Source organism: Cupressus sempervirens, chromosome 11, assembly GCF_028749045.1.
Source record: "Cupressus sempervirens isolate cs-2001-9-10 chromosome 11, ASM2874904v1, whole genome shotgun sequence".
NCBI classification, from domain to species: Eukaryota; Viridiplantae; Streptophyta; class Pinopsida; order Cupressales; family Cupressaceae; genus Cupressus; species Cupressus sempervirens.
This window is the reverse complement of record NC_143128.1, coordinates 811,149,718-811,176,396: the sequence shown is the minus strand read 5'-3', so window position 1 is coordinate 811,176,396 and position 26,679 is coordinate 811,149,718. Positions and strand designations below refer to the sequence as shown.

Here is a 26,679-nt window from a genome sequence, read left to right as displayed (position 1 = left end):
TCTATATTCTACTTCACTAGATCCTCTCTAATCAAATACACCTTCGTTGCTCCTCAAGGATATCTGATCCTTCTTGAAAATTCACTCACACCTTTCTCAATATACTTGCATGCTCACTCATTAATTCATCCATTCATAATTCATACTTTAGAATTCACAACTTGACCTTTTATTTATACCATACAAATTATCCAGTCAGCTCATATACAAGTTACAATTACCAATAATCATTACATCAGTCAGCTACAAACATTACATGAAACAATTAAATTTTATTTTCCAAAGCAATGAAATCCTTCATTGGCCAACCCTACTCAGTAAACACTGCTCTAAAAATGGTTTCTAGTGTTAACCAACTGAAGCTCAGTAAACACTATGAATTTTGCAAAATCCTTTGGAGACCAAGTGAACTTGGTAGACACTAACTTTCCTTCACTGACCTTGTGAGCTCAATAGAAATTGACTTCTCTTATAGAAACCTTTGACACCTGAGTGAGCTTGGTAGAATTTGTAATTTTCTTTGCTAACCAACTTAGCTCAATAGACTCTATTTGATAACTGATATGACATTTGTGTAACATTAAAGACAACACACAATTGAACAATTATATCCAACACAACAAGAAGGAGAAGGATAGGACTAAAGAGTCAGTTTTGACTACTAAGCTAGAGGAACAAACTACTATATAGACCTTGGTTACCCTACCAATTTTTGTATCACCTCCTACTAATCAAACTCTTCAATGGCTAAGTGTAAATGCTAAACCCTTACAAATATCAATGTCTATTCCTAGTACATCTAATTATATTAAAGATACATTTTTTGGAGATGTAAGCTTAGATGAGGTGATTGAACTACCAAAGTTTGATCTCGTAACAATCACCATTAAAAAATTAGAATTCTATGGGAAAATCTTCAAAGTAAGAAACATCAAGAGTTCCTTAGAAGAAAGTGTTTCATGATGTCAAAGAGATATTTCTTGATGCATTCAATCTTCTAGAACCATGTAAGGAAAAACCAATCATTGACCAACTAGTCAACATAGTTGATAAGATCAGGGATGAAGACCTAGATTATAATGTCAAACTTCTAGAATGGTTTGAAAATAAGTTTCACTCTAAAGTTCATGAAAATATTTCTAGTGCTATTGCACTCAGACAGGTTGACTTAGCAATGAAAATGGAGGATATGAAAAAGGTGTTGGAGAATATCTTTTCTCTTTACACAAATATTTGTGATGTGAATTTATTCACAAAAGAAGTACAAAGGGCTATTGACTAGCTACAAGGAGATCTACAACTCACAAATTCAACATTGAAACTATCTCCTAGTAAAATCTAGTCTCATTCTTAGAGACTACTATCTACTTGAGGTAAGCTAGCCATGCTACAAAGACAAGATGAAAACATAAGGGCTACCTTGACTAGAATCCAATCCATGATTAGAATCTAGTCCATGTTGACCCCACATATAGAAGTATTGCATAAGGAACTAGTCTTTGTTGAAACATTGATGAAGAAAGATAATCAACTTCCAACACATGATGGCCTAGTTGACCTTATTGCCCAGTTAGATGTTCAATACCAATCTCTAGAAGTAGCATGCAATAACTGGAATGCAACATTAAAAATAATTATGGAGGCCCACAAAACATTTTTGGATAAACATACTATCAGTGTACCACCCAAATGACATAAGTGTAAAAAAAGGGGGACTATAAATTTTTTTGCAATAAAGAGGGAATGAAAAACTAATGAGAAAGAAGATTAACAAATGCATTGTATATTTTTGAGTCGGGGGAGTACTCATGCAGAAATAGGGAATAGCAAGAGTTCACTCACTCACTCAATAAGAGTACAAATTTCAGTTGTTAGGTTGTATATGCATGAAAATGTGTTTTTTAAACTCATGTCAAAGGGGGAGATTATTGATCTCATTTTGGTTTTGACAAGGCATTGACAAAACACTTAAGTCATTACTTAACAGAACTAAGTGCATGCCATGTAAGTAGTGCATGTCGAGCAATATACATAATGTTGAGCACTAGTATGTGTCAAGTCACTCAAGTGCCAAGCAAGTCATACACGATGAGTGATTTAGATACTAAGTAAAATAGAGGATGTTGAGTCATTCAAGAGTCAAATGACAACATTAAGGATATAGTGAATGTTGAGCATCAGAGCTTTCAAGTGTTGAGTAAACATTTTTTGGCATTGTTGCTTGTAATGGCACAAACTCCAATATAAACTATTTTTTTATCAAGTTAAGGATTATTTTATGATTATAGAAGATATAAATGGAGTTATATTAAGAATCCCTATGTAGTACATGCAACCAATTAGAATAAGGGATGTATTAAGTGGAAAATGGATGAATTACAATTGTTGATTCCTACCTAACCCTAGCTCACCTAAGTCTTCTTAAGGAGGGAAAACCCTAATGAGTTTTTCTATGTGTATGAGAGGATAAGGAAAAATGTTAGGTCTAGTGAGAGAGCATTCATGAAGACAATGGATTTTATGGTAGAGATATGAATTACAAAATATGTTAGATAGAATAGATAAAACACTAGTACATTTGGGCTCATTTTTTGACCTTTATTGGTCAAAATTTTGACCTAGTTTTCTACCAAAATTTGACCAAATTCGACCAACACATTGGTCAAAAAAATTATCATCAAAATTTTGACCAAAACCTGGTTGTCAAAATTTGGTCAAAATTTTGACCAATGGGTTGGTTGAAAACAATGTGTTGCTCAATTCCCTCCTTTATTGTTCATTGTGTGTATAATCCCACACACCCATTTGATCTTGAATGATGATATGTATTGAATGCTGAGTGTCTATGTTGAGTCCTCCAAAACCATCCATTTCATGCCTTCATCTGTACACAATGTCTTTCTAGTTTCCTTCTACTTGCACGTCCATTTTGATCATCTAAAAATTGTGTCACTCTAACCTCTCAACTGTTTCCTCTTGATTGATCATCTCATAAATGTTGATTTCTCTAACATAATCAATTTTTTCCTGACATGTCACCTACTAATATAGTGATTAATAGTAAATAATATGATTTATTCTGATCCTAGTTTCAGTTTTGGCTATGGTATTGTTATTATTCTGAGCCATTTTGTTAAAGACTATATCTCTCGAAATAGTGGCATGTACTAGACAACCTATTCATCATGTATTTGAGAGACAATAGCCTTCACATAAATATAAGTTTTTTCTTATCATCTCTAGAGAAAAATATAAGATAACTCAGGACTCAAAAAAACTAAGTGTAAGCTAGAACCATACCCAGTGTTGTCATTATGAAAAAAATAGATCAAGTAACCATCGTCCTCCTCCAGATCTAACCCAAAATCCTTGGGTATAAATATTGCCTCAGAACCAAATCTTCTAGGTCCAAAGTCAAAAACCCCTAGCACATTGCCTCCAACTTCAATCTAAAACTTTCCCACCTCAGGTTTTTCTTGAAGATCAAACTTTGCGAGTCCCTTGACCTTAGCTACTAAATCTAGTGTAGTACCATACACATAACACTATTTTCTACATGCATTTTCAATCATAAAGTAGGATTAGATATTTCCCAATCAACCTTGTATCCAACGTAATAAGATCAACTAGAAATTGAGACAAAATCATAGATATATAAGACTCCTAAGAGATATCTCAACTTGTTTTTAGAGTGATTGACCAACCTATGTAAGATGATCATAAAACTAATAATAGTAATACGAACTTATCCGCTACTAGTTGTAAAAGAGAAAAATGTAATTTTATTAAATATAACATTATAAAATGTGAGGAAAAATGAGTCTTGAAGGAAACTTAAGGAAAAATGGTCTATAAGTTATCAAAAAAATACTAAAATATTATGCTTGTGTCTTAACATGAACATTATGAAAGATGTAGTAGTTTGGTAGCTCAAACCATCTCATCTAAAGATCATTTTTGGCATATTGAGGTAGTATACCAAAATGTGCTTTCACTGTAGTATCATAAGAAATAATGAATCTTCCATCCTTCACCATATTCTAAGATAGCAGCAAGTAAAATTGAGCAATCTGATTTATTCCAGAGAGATGTATAGACAACCTCTATCCTATATTTTCTTTATGAGGAACAAAAGGATCTAAAGTTCTAAGGCTTTAACTTTAGTTACAGTCATGATATGGGTGATGCACAAATACCTCTTGGATTCATGTTCCATCCCACTGATGAAGAGCTCATAACACATTATCTCATTAGAAAGGTTTTAGACAAAAATTTCATAGGAAGGCCCATTACTAAATTGGACCTCAACAACTATGAGCCTTAGGGAGGGTTCGATTCCCTCCTTTAATATTCACTATGCGTATAATCCCACACACCCATTTGATCTCTAATGATGATATGTACTAAATGCTGAGTGTTTATACTAATAGCTCAAAAACCATCCATTTCATGCCTTCATCTATACACAATGTCTTTCTAGTTTCTTTCTACTCGCAAGCCCATTTCATTTCATATGATCAGCTGAAAATTGTGTCACTCTAAGCTCTCAACTTTTTCCTCTCGATTGATCATCTCATAACTATTGAATGAGAGCTTTGGGATAAGCAATAGGCATCCATCAAAGCATAAAGGATTTTTTTAGACAGTGTAGATGAAGTAGTAGCATTTTCCTTGGGAGACATGCTTGCAAATGGAAGCATAGATAAATCATGTGAATTGTTTGACAGGATGCCTAAACATAATGTAGTCATCAAAAGCCATGGTTGTTGGATATGCACAAAATAGATATATTGAGAGAATATATTTGTTTAAGTTGCAACTACCTTGGTAGACATGCATGCAAAATGTGGAATCCTAAAGGAATAGTTCAAGTAAATCCTCCTCCGAGAGGAAGGCTACAAAAAATACATAGTTCAATTGAATGGTCTATAGATACCATCAGGATCAGCATTTTGAACAATCCATTAGGATCCTGAATTTCCACTCACACATTAATGAGGCTTGGTTCAAGCACTTCTTTTGGTGTTTGAAAATGACCAATGTACGTAATAAGCAGCAAATTCTATATCAAAGTTCAACTTTGGCAATTCAAACATTGTTTACTTCATTAATAATTATGAAGACTTGTCCTTGAAAAGTTGATATCATTTTTTATTAAATGCAATGATCAATTCCATCAAAGCTAATCCACAATGTCAAAAATCTCATGCCAAACAGATATTTAATGCCAATTCGCCATTACATTGAAAGCGAGAAATGAAAATCTACTATCCCCTCAAAACATTTAGGTGCTAAAACAACTCATCTAGTGATATCCAATTGATTAAATGGTTTCCAGCCAATAAAACATTTCTAAATCTGCATCACATAGTTCAAGTCAAAGAAAAATGTCTCTTTTACATTAAAGAATTTAATAGTTGAATTTCCATCAATGGACACAAATACTGAAAGAATGAAATCTGATTTTTACAATCCAAAATATCTAAATTGTAAAATTAACCTGCTAACTAAAAAAATACCAAAGAGAATGTGGACATCCATCATCATGTATCTTCAAGGCTCCCTAAATGAAGAATTTGGCTTCATAAACTTTAAAGACAACTGACGATAATCTCCATAAAGACAACTAGAATTTTTGGGCTGTGTCCAGGGCATGCATGACCAATTCTTACTGAATAGTGGTTTACCACCCACTCTTTGTTGATTTTAATTTGTCTTCTGTTTATCTTTGTATTATGGCTATTATGTGTTATCAACCAATTCTCAATCTATATATAGGACTATTGGTACTGATCAAATAGCTAGAAAGAAGGAGAAAGGGAAACATCATGCCTTGTCAAGATGCCACTATTACCTGTCATTGATGATCTCAGAGGATCTATCAACAAATAATGAACTCAACTTGCCTCTATTCAAAATGCTTTCAAGCTTAACAGCATAGAATTTTGGGCACATGTAGAGAAGGAGATGGAAGATATGGAGTGGCTAGGAACACAAGTTGAGCAGATGACTACAATAGAACTAGCACAAAATGATAATGTCCACAAAGGTACTCTGAAGAACTGGGGAACATTTATCACATGAATAACCAATCCATCTTGACAAGTGGTTTGCAAACCACCTATCATTGGATCAAAGTCTATTTTCAATTTTTGCTCTCCTTGTATTAAGGGTACTACTATTACATTTTTTCATCCAATTCTCGATCTATGTGTATGACTATAGGCAATTGGCATATTCTTTGCAGGGTCTGTGGGAATATTGATAGGCAACCATTACCATTAAATAGATTACCAAACAATCTTTGATTTTATTTATACTCAAAGCATAACAATTTCACATCTATCCATTACTTAAAATGACAAAATAGTACTTTTAAGCCCAAGAGTAAAATCTATGAGAATGGAATGGTTTGAGTTATACCTGAGCATTGACCATGTACTGCTTCTAGAGATGTCTACTTTATCATTCCTCCAGTAACAATTCCTCGTACTAGATCTAGCTAGATTTTATACAAATCTTGAATGAGCTCTTGCCAATGCACCTGAGCACAAACTAGGCCTACATACTTTGTGACTTCAAGCCAGTCTTGAGATGTAACCACCTAACATTTGCACCAAACCCAAAATATTAAGATAAGCATTTTTAATATGAATTGTTTGAACTAGAATAGTATCAAACAATGATCTATATTGAAAACCTATTACCGCTATTGATGGACTAGAATCTTCTCTAGGGTGTGGATGTGTAACATCTACCCAATGGGAGTCTAAAAGACATTGTGAAGAAAAGTAGTCCTATTGTTGGCAGCTATAAACTAAAGTCTAAAACTCAAAGCACGCATTACAACATCAAACACTTGAAGAAACTATTAACAATACACCATAGCTGAGATGGAGCCCCTTCTGATGGCAAAATAAAGTAATATTAATTACCTCACGACAAACTAGAGTCAACAATATTTTTTATATGAATTGTGGGAACTAGAATAGTAGCAAACAATAATCTATATTGAAAACCTATTGCCACTATTGATGGACTGGAATCTTCTCTACGGTGTGGATGTGTAACATCTACCCCGTGGGAGTCTAAAAGACATTTTGAAGCAATTTAGTCCTATTGTTGGCAGGTATAAACTAAAGTCTAAAACTCAAAGCACACATTACAACATCAAACACTTGAAGAAACTATTAACAATACACCATAGCTGAGGTGGAGCCCCTTTTGATGGTAGAATAAAGTAATATTAATTACCTCATGACCAACTAGAGTCAACAATATTGTTCCAAAACCTCCAGCAAAGATCCTCTTTTGAATAGAAGAGCCCAAAAGCTAAACAAACAAGGCCAATACAGCCACCCCCACTCCAGTATAAAGAGAATTGGTGGTGAATTTAAGTCCAAGATGCAAAAGCAAAGACATTTACATAAAAACTAAGCAACCCTATCTAGCAAGAAAAGATATATAGATATTTTCGACCAAAATTACAAATTGATGCTGAAAAACTTAAACCATAAGAATTGTTCTGTAGAAGATAGATTATGAAATATCATCTGAAATGTTGATACAAAATTTAAATGTTATGGACTACAAACAAGGGACTACACTGTGTACAAGGGACTAATCCTTTACTACACTCTATACAAGGGACTAATCCTTTACTACACTTTTTACATGTTCTAATTAAATGTTATGGACTGCAAGAAATTGTTACTATCCTTAGCCTTATGCTTACATTCTCCTTGTGCAACGATGTCTTTACTACTACCTTGGGTGTTGACCCAGAAGAAGTTCTATCTTTTCTTCAATCTACTATCTACATAACATTCAAAAAAGGTCCAACTTAGCAGACATTCAAGACACTACAATCAATTTTATAAGATGAGTAGGAAATTCCATAAAATTTGAAGGAATCACATATATTTGTTCAAAAAATAAATCTTTAAAACTAGAAAATTGAATGGTCTATTTATTACACTATAAGCTCCTAAATATTTAGGTAGTACTCCAAAATAACTCTAAGTGCCCTTGCTACTTTTACTTTTTCATGAAAACTAGATAAAATAAGTCTTTATATACATGATCTACATCAATCTCTAGAACATCTAGTAATTCATTCTTGTGATTCCTTTGAAAAATTTCAACAGTCACTTGTACCACCCATTGATATTTATAAATGCTCCCTTGTGAACCCATGAAACTCTGTCAAGATCTAACAATAAAGAAATCATACCATAAAATGCAGTGCACTAAAACATATAATTAAGAAGGTATGGTCAATCCTCACTGGTTAAGTGTCTTTACATCTAGAGCCTTTTCATCTACCAAGTTGCAAATACTTTGATATAAAGTTTTGGTGTCAAAACTATGATGATCTACAACCTGTCATATAAAACCATAGGATATGTCAACCCCCATAGTATTCTTAAATGATATTTTTCCTTAAACAGTTCTAACAAAAAAATTAATACCCATGGATGCACTTAAATTTTTACTAGGATGGTTTAACAAGCATGTTAAACAAGCATGTCCTTGGTGGATGCACTTAAATTTCCATTATCATCATTTGTTTCCTATTGTTGGTATCATCATTTGTTGCCTATTGTTGTTATCATCATTTGTTGCCTACTCTTGTTAGAAGCACTGCAGATATATAATTTGTTAAGTGTCAAAGGAAATGACAGAAACATAAAACATTACTGAAGATTTTTTCGCATTGTTGTGCCTTGCCAATGCATCATTCTATAACATCATGTTGGAGAATTAGTGTTGAATCATTTTTGATGATCCATTTTAAAGATATTAAGAGAAATTCTATTCTTTGCAAGGCAATCTAAGAATATGCTTTGTTAAGAACGATGAACTCTCCAACACAAGGAATGAAGTTGAAAGTAAAACCACATGCAAAGAGGGTCAACTTGGTCCAAAAAATAGGAAGAAGACCAAAAAATGATAGTATAATCCACTCAAACTAAAACAAGGGACAACCAAAATTCTAGTCAAAAAGCTATCTAGGGTGCAAAAATGTGTGAGAAACTATAGGACCAAATAAAATTAATTCCAATTTCTAACTTTGACCTTATAATTTTGTGTGCTTGCTTCTAATATTATTATTATTACTAGTATGGAGTGAGATTCAACATTGTTTTTCTTGTTACTTGTATAAAACTACTGATAGTATACAAGATTGTTGATGAGAAACTATCCAAATAAGTATGATTATGACCATTTCCATGGAAAACACCAAAACATGTTTTTGTGAGGGAAAAGCTTAGAAGGATACAAGATACTAATATTAATAAAAAATAATTTATTAATCATATTCTAATTTACATGGTAGAATGCTCATACTGGTTGAGGCAAACATGCATTCCCCGTGTATGCAAGAGAGTTACCAATTTCTCTTTAAATTAGAGTCATCTTGTCTCACAGGCTCCAGGGTTGCAAACCCATATTTGTAACCTATTTTATTCTTCTGACAGACACTTAGCTAGTGTCTACTAGGTTTCTATGAATCAAGGTATCAAGTTGTGGCTATTACATCTTGTTCTCAAAAAAGACTTTATTCAAACACCTGATGGGGCACAAGCAATATCTTGAAGGACTGTAAGAGCTGACAAAAAGTTGTGTTCGAAAGCATAATATAGTGCATAGTCAAAATGGAGACATCAAGTTGTTGAACAAAAAATTATAGTAAGCATTCAAAAGGAAAATCAAAGTGAAATCAAAGGTCTTATACATCCTAGAGCATCTCAAAATAAAAATAGATAAGTAGAAATGTCACTATAGGAAAATCAATGTAAAATAGTACAAAAAAAATGATGGGCTAAAGACAACCTAGAGTTAGCTGATTATAAATATCTACTTCATGTTGTTCATATGTAGAATATTTACAAAAAATTGTATATACTCAAGATAACCAAATGTGATAAAGGACATACCTTGTGGCTTGGACATCAAGCATCTGCCCACGACATTTTCCCAGGAGCTCCACAATAGCACCCACATATGTTTCTAGTACTTCAACAATAGCAATCTACATTTCATTATTTCTAACATATGAGAATTAATGTTTGATATTGCAAATGCATATAGTATATACTATCATCATCTTTTCATCATTTTACTCTTTATAAGATTCCACAATCATCAATAGAAATCCAGGATGATGAAGATATTATTGTACCTCATAGGGTTCAAAAAATTCATCGTTAACTTTTTTGTTTATAACTTTAGGTGGGCCTACCATAAACTCAAATCCTTCCCTCCGCCTACAAGATCAAAATGTTAAAATAATTGTCAAAGGTTCCTTTGGATTGTAAGATTTTCAAGATAAATAGTTGTACAGTGATAAGAAACTAGCTCCATAATTATAAATGTGTTGTAGCTTGCAAAAGAACATATTATATTAATTAACCATATCCAGCTTGGAGAAAATAAAAATCCATATACACCTACATGTTCTCAATTAGTATTGTTATATGCAATGTACCCCTCCCACTAACAATGAATGTATCAGTTGTTTCCCCATCTTCAACTTTCATTGCCAAATTCCTCTCAAGTTCACGATAAAGATGTTCCTTAATTTTTCTGTTTGTCACATGTTTCCCCTAAAAAATTGTTCAAAGAAAAAATGAATTAGCTTGATCAATAGAAGTGTCTGTGATAAGTACATAAACACTATTTGACTTAATCAAGGAGAAAACCTCATGCCCAAAAAATTGCGAAGTGTTGATTGCAAATGCCATTTTCATAGTAGGTTGTTCAATTTTAATTTCAAGAAAACTTGAGCCATTAACTTTATCTACCAAAGTTTCACCAATCTGTATTGATCATAGTACATAACCAAAAAAACCAAAAACTATACATTTCAGTATTACCTTGAAAATTACTCAAAAGAAATGCTTCACGATGGACAAGATTAGGAATGCAAATTAGGGATATTTAAAGGATGAATAGAGGAACATATATATGGACAAGGACATCATTTATACCATAGATAGAACAAATATCTCCAACTTTGACCATTTCAGTTGGAACTTTTGTAAAATTCTCATACGCAAACAATTCATTGACTTTACCCAACCTAAATTTTTCATCTGATGAATACACCTGTAGAAGTTTCAATTAAGAAGAGCTAAAATTAAATTTGTAACTTAAATACCTGATTAAGACCTCTTAAAAATTAGATCAATAGAGAAAATAATGTTACACCAGTAGGAAAATAGCATTAGAAAGGTAAAATAAATGTAAACGGTAAGAAAAGAAATATTATCTCAGCAAATATCTTCAACTTCACATATACTTTGACATTTGTGAAAATATTTCTAAAATATTCATAATACAACTAGGGTTATTACCACCATCCAATTTTTCTTAGCATAACATATATGGCCCTAGTTTGTCCATTTGACCCATTCATAGCATTCAAGTAACATTTCTATTCAATGAAAATAGCTACATCAATTTACAAAACAATTTTGATATGAAATAGGAATATAAAATCCTTTCTTTCTTTTGAGCTTCACTTGGAAGTTAAAAATGAATTACTAAAAGTCATAATTAGGTAACAAGAAAAGCTTCTTTGTAAGCATCCATTAAAACTAAGATTTAAAGAGATTGTTGAAAGATGTAATTTTAAGAAACAAATGATTGAATAGGAAATCAAGTAAAAAAACCTTAACAAAAAAGTACAGCATAATACATTACTCATACAGAATAGACCCTAGAAGCCAAAGTGTAGTAGTGGAAAATATGTTTTAAGAATAGTTTATATGGAATAGATTATAAATTATAATGTTCACCTTTTGCAATAAAAAGGCTAAAAAAGAGTAGCCAGCATGTAGCCTAGTCTGTAGATTTACAATTACTCTAGTATTGAGATTTCTTATATTCAATTTGGGAATTTTATTTGTTTCATTGCAAGGATCTTCTGTTTTTACTTGCATAATATTGACTATAAAATTTTCCCAGAGTCCATATGAAATGTCATGCAAATAAATTTTCTAACATGATCTTCAACCAATCATATACAACACTACTATGCCACATCTGAACACCACATTTGTTGTAATATATCTAATATAAGGGTTAACTGTGGCATCAAATTTATCGTATCTTTCTATATATCTAAAATATCCTTTACCTTTATCTCCATACCTCTGTGAATAGTACCAAAGTTTACCCTCCCAATAACTATTCGTCCTTTGTGTTCATCAAAATCCAAATTTGTTGCCTACAACATTCAACCACATTTGTTGATAGGTTATAAATTTGTTAATTCATTCATAAGAAATAACCTTTTCAACCATTGTAAAGCACTATGGAGGACTTCGTATTAATTACTAGATCCAAACAAAACTAGGTTAGAAGTTGCATTGATCTGATATCAAATCAATCCATTTTTAGTAAAAAAGAAAAAAAAATCATTACAACTAATTGACTTAGTAAATAAGTAATTGTTCTATTCAAATTACAATATTCCTAAATAGTAGCTGGGATGCTCCATGCAGAAACACTATCCTCTACTTGAACAACTTGATGTATGTGGCCAATTGTTTTTTGCAGCCGGTCTCTCTTAATTTTTTATCAATCCATTAACTCTCTAGAGTGATTTTCTAACTCATTGTGATCACTTACTTTATCTACTACAATGAACTAATGAATTTTCTTGGTGTGTCCTTAGCATTACAAACTGCAAGATTCTTGTTAAATTCCTTTATGGATAAGCTGCATATTGGAAGGAAAAAACACATTGGGGAAGGATATCATTCAATGTGAAACTTTCGGTTCTTCCACTGAAGAAGAGTTTTCTAATTTTTTAAGTAACAAAAAAGGAAATCACTTGTTAGAAGGTAATTTTTGTCATCCATCCATCTTTAGATATTTTTCTGTGCACAGATTAATTTTGTATCTCAGAAAAGCTAAATTGTTCTGAGTTGTTTTTGCATGTATGACAGTCAAGTCTAAAATTTCTTTGCAAAGTTCTTCTAAACATTTTGCTAGCACCATTTGTTCCATCAATCTAGTCATAAAGCTGAATGGAAATGCCAATAGCATAATCTTGCCAAGAAAGAATGGAGAATAGCAAGAAGCCCTGCATTGCAGACTATCAAGAAAGGAAAAAGTGTTGGGAACATGATAGAGTCTCACTCGGTTCAACTTGAAGGCATTGATGAGTCAAAAAGACTTCACGAGGATTAGCAAAATTTCCTAACAAAGTTTCATTGCCTCTCTGAAGGACTCTTCCATGAATTATTTTTGTCCCATTAGATTTCTCATACATGTATTCAACAAAAAGAATAGTGGGAAGATCCTCCGAGTGCTGGTCCTGACCTTTTTAATACATTAGAACTACACTTCCCATAGCAATATCTCCATCAAAAGAAACCATCTTATATAGGGGTTCTCCAGATGATGTCTTACCAATAGATTGGCCTACCCATTTTATATCTTTTCTACTCAATCTACCTCTCCCTATTCTAAAGATAGGGGAGAGTTCAGTTTTGTCCACCACAATAAAATTAGTCTCTTCCTCATCCTCACTATCTTCCTAAGCCTATTCTTCCTCATCTTTCTCATCATTCTCACCATTTTCATCCTTTATTTCATCAGACACAGAAATTGAGTAGTACTCACTCCCGATGTGACTTATCAACTTTGTAGTAGTTGCATGCATTTCTTGTTTTCTAATAGTTTTAGGCCATGCATTAGCCCTAGGATTCAAATTCTTTTCTTTGACTATGACTCCCTTTTTTTTGAAAGACAATTTTGTATGATGTTTTTGTTCCATCTTTATAGAAAGGCTTGTCACAAAGGAATTCCTTTGTATGCATTAATCTGGATACTCGATAAACTGCTACAAAATGATATGACCATGAACAAAAACATACCTTTCTATAGCATCCAAATTGGGTGAGATAAAAAATGGCTTAGTTTTATCTAGGCTTGCCAACTTCCTAATCACATCAGAGAAACAAAGTTTTAAGGCATGACTCTGCTCCTTCAACAATACAATTATTTTGATTGCAAGCCTGGCAGTTTTTAAAATGGGTTTATATCATGGTAAATATTTCTTAGAAGGCTTCCCAAGCCTATACCAAGCACCATTAGTGTGTATTGATATGAAGAGCATATTTGCTCCAAATTCTATCATTCATTCCTTGATAGCACTTAAATATATGTGAATCCCATGCAACTCATTATCTTGAGAATTTTTACCCCCTCCAGAGTCAGCATCCAAGCAATAGCTGCTACCATCATCTTTTGTCATGACACCTGAGCCAAATACTACAGTATCTATCTTAGTACCACCAAGCATTGGAAGAAGTTCCAAGGGAACAAGCCTGGAATTGGAATTGTATAAAGACTATTCATCCAACATCCTATGAGGTAGATCTTCAGGATCTAATATACATGAATCATCATAAAAAAGATATTCATCGATTTCATCTTCAATGGCCTTATTATATGCAAGAAATGGATAATCATTTACAATTTCATCTTCATTGATTTTGATGTAGAACTTCTTCTTGCCTTGAGACTTTTGACTTGGTCTTGCAACCATCCAATCATTCTCCTCTTGCATCAATCTTGCAAGCTTCTCATCCTCGTCATAGACAGATGAAGCACCAATAGTAGTACTAGTAGAACTTTCTTTAATTTGTATACCAACAAGCCTCATATGTTTTGATTAAAGACACTCTTGCTCTAGAGCTATAAGAGCAGGCAAACCAGTAAAAATTTGATCACCTTCTTTAGAATTGCTGTCCAAACTAGTTAACTATTTTACAATTAAATCTCCCTAAGAAAGTATGAAATCTCTCCCATGAAAGCTTCCCTAAAAACTCTTTTTAGAAGACATAGATCATGCAACATGCGCCACCAATTCATCCAATCCTAGTTCAGGATTACCTCCATCAGGCTTGGAAAGAGCCTTGTATACCTCAACACAAAGCATTTCTTTTTCATTTAGAATACTGAAGAACTTCTTATAAGAGCCAACAGGCTTTACACACACATACTCTGCTACCCCAGTTTGAAGCCATATAACAGGAGATCCATTTTCATATCCTGTTATGGACCATGTTTGCATAACTCCAAACCCCTCACAATGAACCCCTTTTGATTTATCCAATAAACCTTCCTTTTGCAAAATTAATCTGAAAATATAAAGATCCATAGCATACACTATTTCTATTGGCTAAGAGGCACCTTGAGAATCATGGATTATAAAATCTATCAACCATCATTGTGGAGGCATTTCTTCTTGGTGTTGTTCATTCACTATTAAACTAATGGCAAGCTCCTCCTCTTCCACAGTTGTTTCCTCCTTGGCTTCAATGATTGAATCTTTCACATTTAGACGAAGTGTCTTTTCCTTGTAATTCATCATAGTGGCTGCTTGTTTGGGGTGTTTTCTAGCTGGTTTAGGTTCACCTTCATCTTGAACCTCGACCACATTAGCTTGGTTTTTACCAACTTTCTTTCTAGGTCTCTTTTAGCCCATATCCTATACACTGTCAAAATCCTTGCTTGATGCCAAGTATTTCACACAATCCTTCCAGCTGTAAAATTTCTCCCTTGTTCTCACATGAAGGGCTTATGTATTAAGGGAAAAATGTATGAATGCATCATTTAGGAAAATCTATTACTTGAGTTAAATAATGAAGTGTGTCTTATATTACTCAAAACTTGTTAAAGAATACATTAATTTAAAATAGCAGACCCAAGATTCCTCTCCCACCCAGAGAGATATTATTGTGTATGTGTTCAAGTATCTCATTGGGTCAACTTATGTTACTTTTCTAAGGCCCCTATGAGTGCTTCTTTCCATTGAAAAAGAAGAAAATTCAAGAACCTAGCTCCTTTCCATCAACCGTCTGCTTGCAAACAAAGAGTTTTTCACTACTAGAAGTAGAACTCAGTCATGCCAAAAAACCAAGGGCTGATTAATCTCACTCCATGTTTTCTCCAAGAAGCCATGGCCTTCTCACAGGGAACTCCTCATAGTTGCACAGATTAGAACTTTAGATATGCTTTCCCCAAAGAGAATCCTAAGATATGCAAAGAAGAGTTACTCTTTGACAAAAATAGCATTCTCAATAAAAAAAACAAAGCAGAAAAATCATGATTCTCAAAGAACCAACCCTTATATGCAACACATAGAAACCCTCCACAAACAAAAAAATTTAAGGATTTGATTCCAAGAGAACTGGAAATCATCAAAACCACTACAAATTTAAATGGTGTGAAAAGAATACACATCGTAGTCTTTTGAAAAAAGCAAGAGAATAATCAAAATTTTCAAAGTGAGCCATTGTTGGTTAAAAAATGTGTCTATTCATGTATTTAATATGTTCTTTTCAATCCAAATTTGAGACTTACTTAATATCTACACCGGCTGGTTGGGGTGGATGGGAGGAGATAGAGGCTCATTGGAGAGAGAGTCAATAAAAGAGATGGTGAAGTGAGCACACTCAACCGCAAATAGATTACCCTGGGAACAGAGTGACAGTTCAACTTCTTCTACTCGATCGAAGCCTCAAGGGCCCCTAACCCAACCCAACCAAGGAGGCATACAACCCTTCTTGGCTCCTACACTCCAGGGAATCTCTAATGCCCCTGAAATCAACAAAAGCAGCACAGGTAGCCACTTCCCCCAGGATACGAACTAGTGACTTCTATTGTTGCATAAGTTACTGCACAGATGCCCTCACTTCCTCATAGAAGAGATGCATTTCCATTTTCCCTAGTGTGTTCGTATTCATGTGCATGAAATAGAACTTTGATGCATTTCCATTTTCCTTGGCGTGTTTGTATTTGTGCGTGTGAAATAGAACTTTTTGTATTTTAACATCATGAAGCCCATGTTGGTCAAAATTTTGACCAACACTTAGGGTGAAATACATGTTGGTTGAAATTTTGACCAACAAAGGCATGAATTTGAAAAAAAAAAAAATTTCCTTGCCTATTCCAACCAATTTTACCCCATTTTAATAGATGGTCAAAAATTTTGGTCTAAAAATGGGGTCAAATGTACTAGTGAAAGTAGTGAAAGGACAAAGGATACATATATGATCAAGAGGATCAAGGATATACTTGGAAAGAGGAGATCTGATATCTAGCAACAAAATGCTAACTAAAGGATCATGGTGTTGAATTATTTTAACATGTGATACAAAGAAAATCTCTTAATAGAGTAGTCTTAACAGTCTTTTGTAAACCCTTTAACAGGGTACTTACTTTATTGTAAGTTAAAGTCCTCTAACAAGGTACACTTTTAGTAGGGTGGTGAAATCCTTTAACATGGTAATATTTAATAGCCTTTGTAAGCCTTTAATAGGGAAGACCTTTCATAGGGTATGTTGGTGTTTGAAAATGTTACTCATTTCCAATTACCCTGATGGGAACAAAACAAATCTAGGGGTAGCTAACTCCCATTTTCAACATGCCCATTCAGACACCAGGCCAACTATAAGGAATCACCCTTCTTCTTCTTCAGGCTCTGCAAAACCTAGGCAGGTGGACCTACGGATTCTTTATATGGTACCAGTTATCAAAGCATACACTGAATCTGTAGGTCCACCTACCTAGGTTTTGTAGAGCCATTAAGGTAATTGGAAATGAGTAACATTTTCAAACACCAACAAAATGGTGACTATGCTGGGGAGTTGCATATAGAAAGAACAAAAATCTCTGCCATGAAATAGATTGGATATAGCAAATCTATAGCGAGAGGCATTTCTTATTTTCCTTGCTGAAGTTTAATGTTCCCCAGTTAAGCTTTATTAATGAATGGAAAGTATGTTGTAAAACTGGATGAAAATTGTGGTCTATGACTATCATAGGTTTATCTTCAATCAGTTCAGTTTTTACAAGTGTTGTTGAGAAAGTTTCAGAGTCAAGAATTGATTTATAAAGTATATTTTCTTTTCAAGATGGTAATGATCTGCAAGTTTTTCCTACATTGAAGTTCTGGTTGAGATTTGTCAAGTGACAAATTATGTTTTATTTCTCAGAAGGTGTGAGTGGCGACTCTCAAATCTCTGTACCTGTTGTTCCTAGTTGATTTCATTGCAAAATTTTGAAGGACTTTCATTTGTACGGGCAGATCTAAAATTGTTGATAGTTTCTTGGAAAGGAATTCTAAATTCTTGATAAGTTTTAAAGTGTTGTTTGAAATCTGTTGTTATAAAGAAATTGAAATGTAAAAAGTAGATCATAGCAGTGATCTCTTTATCCTCTTGAAAGGAGGTGGCGGCTCTACAAAGTTTGATCAGTGGTGTAAAGGATTTTCACTCTTGCACCTATGCCAAATCAACAGACCGAGGTTTAGCATCAGCACTTAAGGTATTTTGATTTTCATGTTTCTTTTCATGGAAGTCAAGTGTTTAAAGAAGTTGCCTCTATTAAGTGATTTTCAGCACTAAAAAGAAGAGGTAGAAATTTTGTTTTATAATGCAGTCAAATCTTAGATCTGAGATTAGTTTGCCAAATTTTGAGAGTTTGAAAATTGTGAATAATAACATTGCTATATTGAATAGACTAGTCTACAAAAGGATTGTCAGTCTTATAAGAATTGAAGTAGGCAGTACTCAAGGTTTAAGTGTCGAACAATGTTATTTAAGGCTTAAGTTAGTAATCACTAAGATGCCTTTTCATTGTAGACTTGTGGAATCTTCACTGCCTAGTGTTTTCCTTGATGTTCTAGTACCCAATTCAATCAATTGGCCAGCACTTGTAAGATTACAAAGGTCTTTACAAATTGAAAGATTCATTTAGGAGATGGAAGATGATGATTATAGATTTCATGTTATGTCTCTTGATGATAATGAGTGTGCAGAAAGTCAAGGTAGTAATGAATACAATGAATCTGAAGAGCAAGATAATATGTCTTCCAAATGTGAAGAGGTGGATTCAAAAGTTAATGAATCAGGTAACAACAATCAGCATGAAAAATATAGATATAAAAGAGAAGATACATTTTGTTACAATACATATGAAGTTGAAGAAAGTTGTAACAATAGTAGATCTAGTGATTGCCATGATACGAAAGAATGTTGTAATAATTCTAATTTTCCAGATTGTTACACTAATGATCTTCCTGTTGTAAGTTCTTCATGTTATCCAGATGACAACCATAGCCAGGAGAAGATTTGTGAGGTAGTCTTCTTGAGTTCTGATGAAATCTCTATTTTTTTGGCTCGTGAGTTTGAAAAGCACGTAAATATCTCTAAGGATCTTCATATGTTCTCTCATAATACTTTCTCATTCAGTCAAATCAATTCCCCAAAGTTTGACGTAGAAAAAGAGGTAGAATCTGAACAATCTTTGTTAGATTTTGGAGGTGTAGATGACAGTACATCAAATGTCTTTGCACATGTTGATTTTTTGGATGTAGAGAATGTTAATGAAGGGAAGGCTAAGGTTGTTTTAGATTCTTTTTATGCTGATCTTGCTGAACATTGTTTTGATGTTTCATATGTTGAAGTGGAAAATAGTGAGTGTTGTCAATCCAATTATAGATTTTCTTTATATGCTGATAGGTCTTGTGAAGATAAGTTCAAGGTGTATTCTAACTTTCAGTTTGATGAAGAAGATGATAGTGATCAACATAGTTTGGATCAGTACTTTCAGAATGAGTTTTCAATTTTAGTGACTAATCAGTTGTTTGAATGTGAAGAGGTTTCAGCAAAGGATAAATCTAATTTGATGAGTAACATGGTTGCAAGTAGGGAACGATCAGATTTCACATACTCTTCATTTACGGAGGCACAAGGTGAGTTATAATCTGCTCCATGTAACTTGCTGAATGAAGTTGAAAATGAGCACTTTGTGTTTCTAGTTGAAAGAATCCATGATTCAGTCAGTAGTGATCAGTTTCAGTTTGATATCAATTGTTATGGTCATGCTGATCCATATTTTCATAGTGAGCAAGGTGTAGAAAATATGTATGATTTTTATATGCACTATGAAGATGATGACGGTAGTTTTGTTTTGCCTATTGATTTGATTGCAAATGTTGATATGTTGGGTGAAACAAATGATAATGAGATTTTCAGCTTACCTCAGGGAGATGTAAATGAGAATCAGGTTTTTGACAGAGGTAAGAAGTTATGAAACTTTTTGGTGGCCTGGCGCCATCGCTTGTACATAGGAGTAGATTTCTTACTTTCAATAAAAGTTGTTCAAGAGAAGTTTTGAAGTTCAAGTGTGTGGTTTGCTTCTCCCAAAGATCTGAATTCTTGCTATGCCCGTAAGGGACATGTATCCCTAGACAGAGCCACTATTGGGACTAAAAATTGCAAGGTCAATTTTAAGTACCATTGAGATTTTGAGCCCTATAAATGCTTTTAAATGAGATTGTACCTGGTTGTCAGTTTGAGGCCTAAGAGGTGTTTAATGTTTCTAACACCTTTCATTTAGTGTTTCTATGTGTTCTATGAAGTTAAATTGACATTTTGAACCATTCTGCGAAGTCCCATTTTGAGCTAATGTCAAAATTTGCAATTCTGCCCAAGTGCCAAATAGCGATCAGAGGCCCAATTTGCATTTGAATATCTTTTACCCAAAAAAATTTCATGACCCACCTCTTTGAGGATGTTTAGTGTCCATAATAGAGAACCTATCTTTCATTTTTCAAGTCATTTTGAATCCGTTTGACTAGGTTTTGAACCCCTCAAAGTTGGTCATTTACTATTTTCACACATTTGCAAATTGCATACATTTCTGGGAAGCCCTATTTGACATGTTATAAATTTTGACCAGTTGACCAAAATGTTGAAATTCCTTTTTCACTGTGTTCTAGGGGTCAGATTCTTCATATGTTCCAATTTTGGGATCATAACGAATCCATTTGATCAGTCTGCTAACATGATTAAAAACCCAGTTTGCATTGTTTTGTTAAGGCTAAGGTATCCATATTGATTCGTACCCCTATTCAGCAAGTTATAACTTTGATCCAGTGATTGGTGAGCCTAAATAGATTATATCATTGTGTTGTCTCTTAAAAATTTTTGAAGTATGTCAGTTCCCAAGTAATGACGAATTCATTTGCATATTTTCATATGTTCGTACATTTGCCAAATATTACTTTTTAACACATTTCCCAGTTAAAATTTCCAAGTACCTATTTTCAAAAATTCGCCAAATGTGCCCTATGATTCTTCATGAGCCCAAAACATGCAATTATAATCTCTTCATGGCAAAGAACTTATACCCTGGGTTTTAGAACCCCAAGTGATCAATAACTCAGTTTATAATGCCGAACCCGAGCCCAGTTTATGTTTTTTAACATTGTTTGCCTACAGGGTAATTGAAGTATGGATGTTCGGCAATTAAAATATTTTTACTGGAAAATTTTCATGGGCTAAGAATTTTTAGTGTGATAGAGTGTGCAAGATTGAACACTCATGCTGATTTTTATGGCCTGGTTACTTGATTGAGTTAGTTTTTATAGCCACCTGGCGAGCCTCCAGACACAAATTTCACACTAGTGTAAAAATGATTAAAATGGAATTTTAAAGTGGAGTTCTCATGATTGTTCTAATTCCAGTCATTACATTGCAATCAAGGGACGAATATGAGGATGCCAGTTGTTTGTACGGCAAAATTTTTTTAGCTGGATCCACTTTGGAGTCCGACTAGTTTCTTCAGGCATGGGTAATTGGGAATATTAAATAAACATTATCATAATTCAAATTATTTGAATGTATGATTAAAGTCCACAAATTGAATAAAAGGGAAGTCTCACGCCTTGTAGAAGGGAGCTTGCAGTCAAAGATAGCAAACATAAAGGAGAACTTGTGCCATTCATAAAAAACTCAAACCACAAAGATCTCCACACGCTTTTTAAAAGGAATCCCATGTTTGAGAAAGAAGGCAACAAAGCATAAAAGAAATACTCACGTTAGGAATAGAACAGGGGGGAGCAACATAGAAGTCTCATGCAGTATTTAAATTGAAGAAAGTCGTGGCAGGAATAAGCTAAAGTCGCTGCAACATCTTAATTTAGTTGGGTGCTTAGGGCTCAGCTTGCAGCCAGGTGTCATGGAGAACATATCAAGGTTGGAGATATGCCCATAATTGATTGCATTTTTTATTTCTCCAAATCAAGCTTCTTTGAAAACAATTTATTTGCACAATCTTCAGAAAATTAAGAAGATAGACAATTTACAAGACTACACACCATTGGCACAGAATGACAATAAAGGACTGTCCATAGCTAAACGCACTTCCAAATCTTGGAAGGTTGGTTTCTCTAAAAAATTTGCACTGGAAGGTCTTCACAAAATTGAGAGCATAGGTGGTCTCCAACAGTGCATATCATTGGATTATATATCATTAAAGGACTGCAAACAGTTGAGTGAACTTTCATGTTTTGAAAACTTTGATTCTCTCGGTGAATTTAGCATGAAAAATTGCAAGAAAGTGGTGAAGTTAGAAGAATTATGGCATTGCTCAGGATTGTGGTGGTTGAAGATAGAGAAACACAAGTTACCAACAGGAGGAGGAGTGGAAATGCTAATATGTACAAGAGCAATGCCTGACACGGGATCAATTATAAACCCTTCAGACTTTCCCAGTCTCTCTATCCTTCACTCATTTGAGAAGAAGAAAATCCCTCCCATTGGCTCCTTGGGGAATGGCTACTTAACATTAAAAGAAAAAGGTCTGAGCAGACTCACAGAGCCAACTAGGAGATCAAGCCATGAGCAAAGGAGTTTCTATGTTTGGAAGGTGCAACCAGGAAGGAAATCAAAGCATTGAAATTGCAATATCCCACATTGCTTGTGGGCAGAAATTTTTTATTGTTTAAATGCTTTTCTTTGCACAACACTAGTGTCACAAAGAAGTAGCTTTTTGAAAAGGCAACATGCAAGTGAAGCCATAGATGACATCAATCGGGGGGAACAATACGTAAAATTTTGACCAAACACGCAGGAATGTTGACTTGGCCGATTCAAAGGTGGTGAAGGAGATGATGACATGTGTCAAATCCAATGATGCGCGCTTGCCTACATTTCCAAGATGCCCAAGAGATAAAGAATGCGGGAACATGAGTGTGTGCCATGTGTCTTGTGAGACCCATGCATGGTGACATGGAAATTAGAGTAAGCTCAGAGAAGAATTGATTGGATCATGACACATGTCACGATCTGATGGCGGGGCCATACCCACAATAATAAGTTGCATATTGGTTAAATATTGCGAGAGTGCAGGCAGTTGAAAAGTGGCAGACTAGTGGCGGGTTGACAGCCAATTAGGGCTCACCATGTGGCAGCCCAGGTGGTGCTTAGTGGACTTCATGAGAAAAGGCAAAAAACTTTTAAAATAAAAATAATTTTAAATTATTATTTTTTAAAGTGAAGTCACGTTCAAGATTTTTTTAATTCAAAAATATTTGTATTTCTAAAGTTTATACTTTAGGAATTATTTTAAAATTTTGAATTTTGAGTTGTAAATCTGAACACTTTCTAACCAGAGGGGCATTTTTCAAATTGACCTTTTGGGCATTTTCGAGAGGCCAGATAGTCACTTCAATATACCACCGGAACTAGAACGAGAGGAACTTTCTAGTTTTGTAGTTAGTTTTTGCATAGAATGCCCAGACTTCAAACTTGCAACCAAATTCGGATATTGAATTTCAGAATTGATTCCTAGAATGGTGATGACCTGAATAGGGTTAAAAGATAGTAAAAATGCAATTGGGGTTGAATTGAATTAATTTCAAATTAGTTAAAGTTTGATTCCTTCAGCATTTTTTATATGGTTCATATTTTTGGTTGCATAAAGTTTTCATCAGTTAGTTGAGATATTTAGAAATCAGTTACAGAAAATGATGAAACAAGATTAGATCAGAATAGGAGATGGAAGGAAGAAGTTATTCAGTTACAAAGGATTGCATTTCAAATGGACACTTGTCACTTCAAGATCAGGTCCGAGATTCTTTCCTTTGCTATATCTTTTTATCTTTCATTCTTTCTAGGGTTTCTAATTTTTGTTACTAAGAAACCATTGTTGGTAGGAAATTTGTAGTCATTTTGTGAGACCACTTTGTTGGATCCAGATCTGTGATTCCACCTTCATTCCTTAGCATTTTTCTCTCATGTGAACAGCAATAGTGCAGATAATACAGATAGTTCTGATATGTTTGGTATTTTCATGTTTTCATTGCATGTATATGAATGTATATTTTCAAAGAAAATCAATACATATGAGCAGTATTTTATTAGTTTCATTCTAGTTCTCGTCTCCTATCTAATTAATCTATAGTCTTATGTGGTCTTGGAACAAAGAGCTGAGATCAATTTTCTTCCCCTTAAGGTTGTATGTCTGATATATTTTGTTGTTGGAACAAAGTGCCAAGTAAATGCTTAATGTGTTTGACAGGGTTACTCGTTATGTTGAGAATGATATTTTGTGAGAATGAGATCTAAATGAACATTGATGTCTAAATCACGAGGTGATTAGATAGATCTAATGTCTGGGTATACAGAATATGTCCTGATGTCATAGATGTATGTTTTGGATTCATGAAATTGTTTAATGGATTAGGCACTAATCAGTTACAGGATCATTAGGTTTTGCTGCATGTTTGAGGATTTGTTGAACATGAACATCAATAATCAAACGCTTTTCCCCTTTCATGTTGAAGAGCTATATTAGAATGCCCTCACTCAGCTCATGAGATTCCTAGATCTGCATTTAGCTACTGTAGATTGATGTTATTTCATGAGTTATCAGGAGAAATAAGGGTTTTATTTGCTTTGAATAGATTCGGTGTATGCTTTGATAACTGGTACCATATAAAGAATTTGTAGGTCCACCCGCCTAGGTTTTGCAGAGCCTAAAGAAGAAGAAGGGTCATGCCTTATAGTTGGCCTAGTGTCTGAATGGGCATGTTCAAAATGGGAGTTAGCTACCCCTAGATGTGTTTTGTTCCCATCAGGGTAATTGGAAACGAGTAACATTTTCAAACGCCAACAGGGTAGATCATAGTTTATCATCAAACAATTGTAACCTTAATTGGATACACTTTACTACTACAGAAGAAAATATTTATGGGTGTCATCCCCACCCTAGTTTTACCTTCTCATTGAAGGGTCTCTGGGTAAAAGATTTATTATGTTATCTATTATTTGTTTCATGCTACAGATAAACAAGTGTAATTAGCTATTCTAGTTTATATGCTAAATTATGAGATGGATGTGTGGTGAATGCTTTATGGTTAAATTTTTGAAGTATTGAATCCAATGTTAACCAGGTTACAACAAAAAATTTAGTGTTAACCAAGTATCAATAAGGATTTGCTTTAAAGTTTTGTCAAGGGACTTGGATTTTTTTTTGTAGTAATTGATTCACCCCTCCCCTCTTAGTTTCTCCTTCTCATTTCCAAAAATTGGTATTAGAGTTATTGGTGCTTACAAATAAGATTTCAAGGACCCAAGCTAAAGATCAAGATGTCTCACAAAAGGGAAATTCCTAAGTTGGACCAAGATAACTTCCAAGCATGATAGGAACTCATGAAACTGCATTTGGCAATCATTGCAAACACAAACCTAAAATATCTAGAAAAACAATATGTAGGACTTGCTAGACTTTTGACTATGGACTAAATTGTGAATAATAAGAATCGCAATATAATGATAATTGACATTGATTTTACTCTCAATTATGTTGAATTTGATGAAGTCAAAGATTGTCCTACTACTCATGAAATGTGGATCAAGAGCTTAATGATGTCTATGGAGGAGATGACAATGTGAGAAGAGCTAAGGTAGAGAGTCTAAGAGGTTAGTTTGATCAAATGAAGATGAGAGAAGATGAAAATATTGTTCAATATAGTGAAATAATCAAAGAAAGTGTGAGTGTAATCAGAGCCTCAAGAGGGAAAATTGATGATATGACAATGGTCAAAGTACTCTAAAACTCTTCTGACTATTTATGCAATTAGAGTTTTATCTATTCAAGAAATGAGATGTGATCCCAAAAATGATATAACTTTTGATACACTAGTATTAAGGTTGACATCCTTTGAGTTAGATAACTTTGATAACTATGGTCCTAACTCTAGTAGCATTGAATCTACATTTCAAGGTAAGCTATAACTCAAAAAGAAAGGTGGAAAATCTAAAAGAAAAAAGTTTGATAGTGAAGATAAAGATTTTTCTGATGACGACCTTGAAGTCCTTGAAGCCCTACTTGAAAGAAGATTCCCTGAAGGAAAAGGAAACTAAAAAGGTAAAATACCTCTAATCTATTTTTCTTGTGAAGAAGTTGGTCAGATTGTTGCAAGGTGTCCAAACAAAGAAGGCAAAGAAGAAAAGAAGCATGACAAGTATAAAGGAAAGAAATATTTCAAAAGCTACAAAGATTACAAGGATAAAGGTAAGAAATCCTGTTACATGGCTAAGACTTTGATAGAAGTGATGATGATGAAATGGTTTAGATTTCCATTAAAGATGAATCAGATGATGAACATGATAAGATGGCCCTCATTTCTCATATTATCAAGAATGACACATGAGTGGTTTTTCTCACCACATGACTGGTGATAAAATAAAATTTGAGCACTTGCAACACTATGATGATGGGAATGTCAAATTTGGAAACGATGAACCTTGTTATATAAAATTCAAAGGTTGCCTTGCATTAACTAATGAACTCAAATGTGAC

At 33.9% G+C, this 26,679-nt stretch overlaps 1 pseudogene; it reads right to left on the bottom strand.

Moving 5' to 3' along the window:
* Positions 1-13,111: 13,111 nt before the first annotated feature.
* The window catches only part of LOC149532034 (DNA (cytosine-5)-methyltransferase 1A-like), a 139,514-nt pseudogene continuing 125,946 nt past the window's right edge, over positions 13,112-26,679 (bottom strand).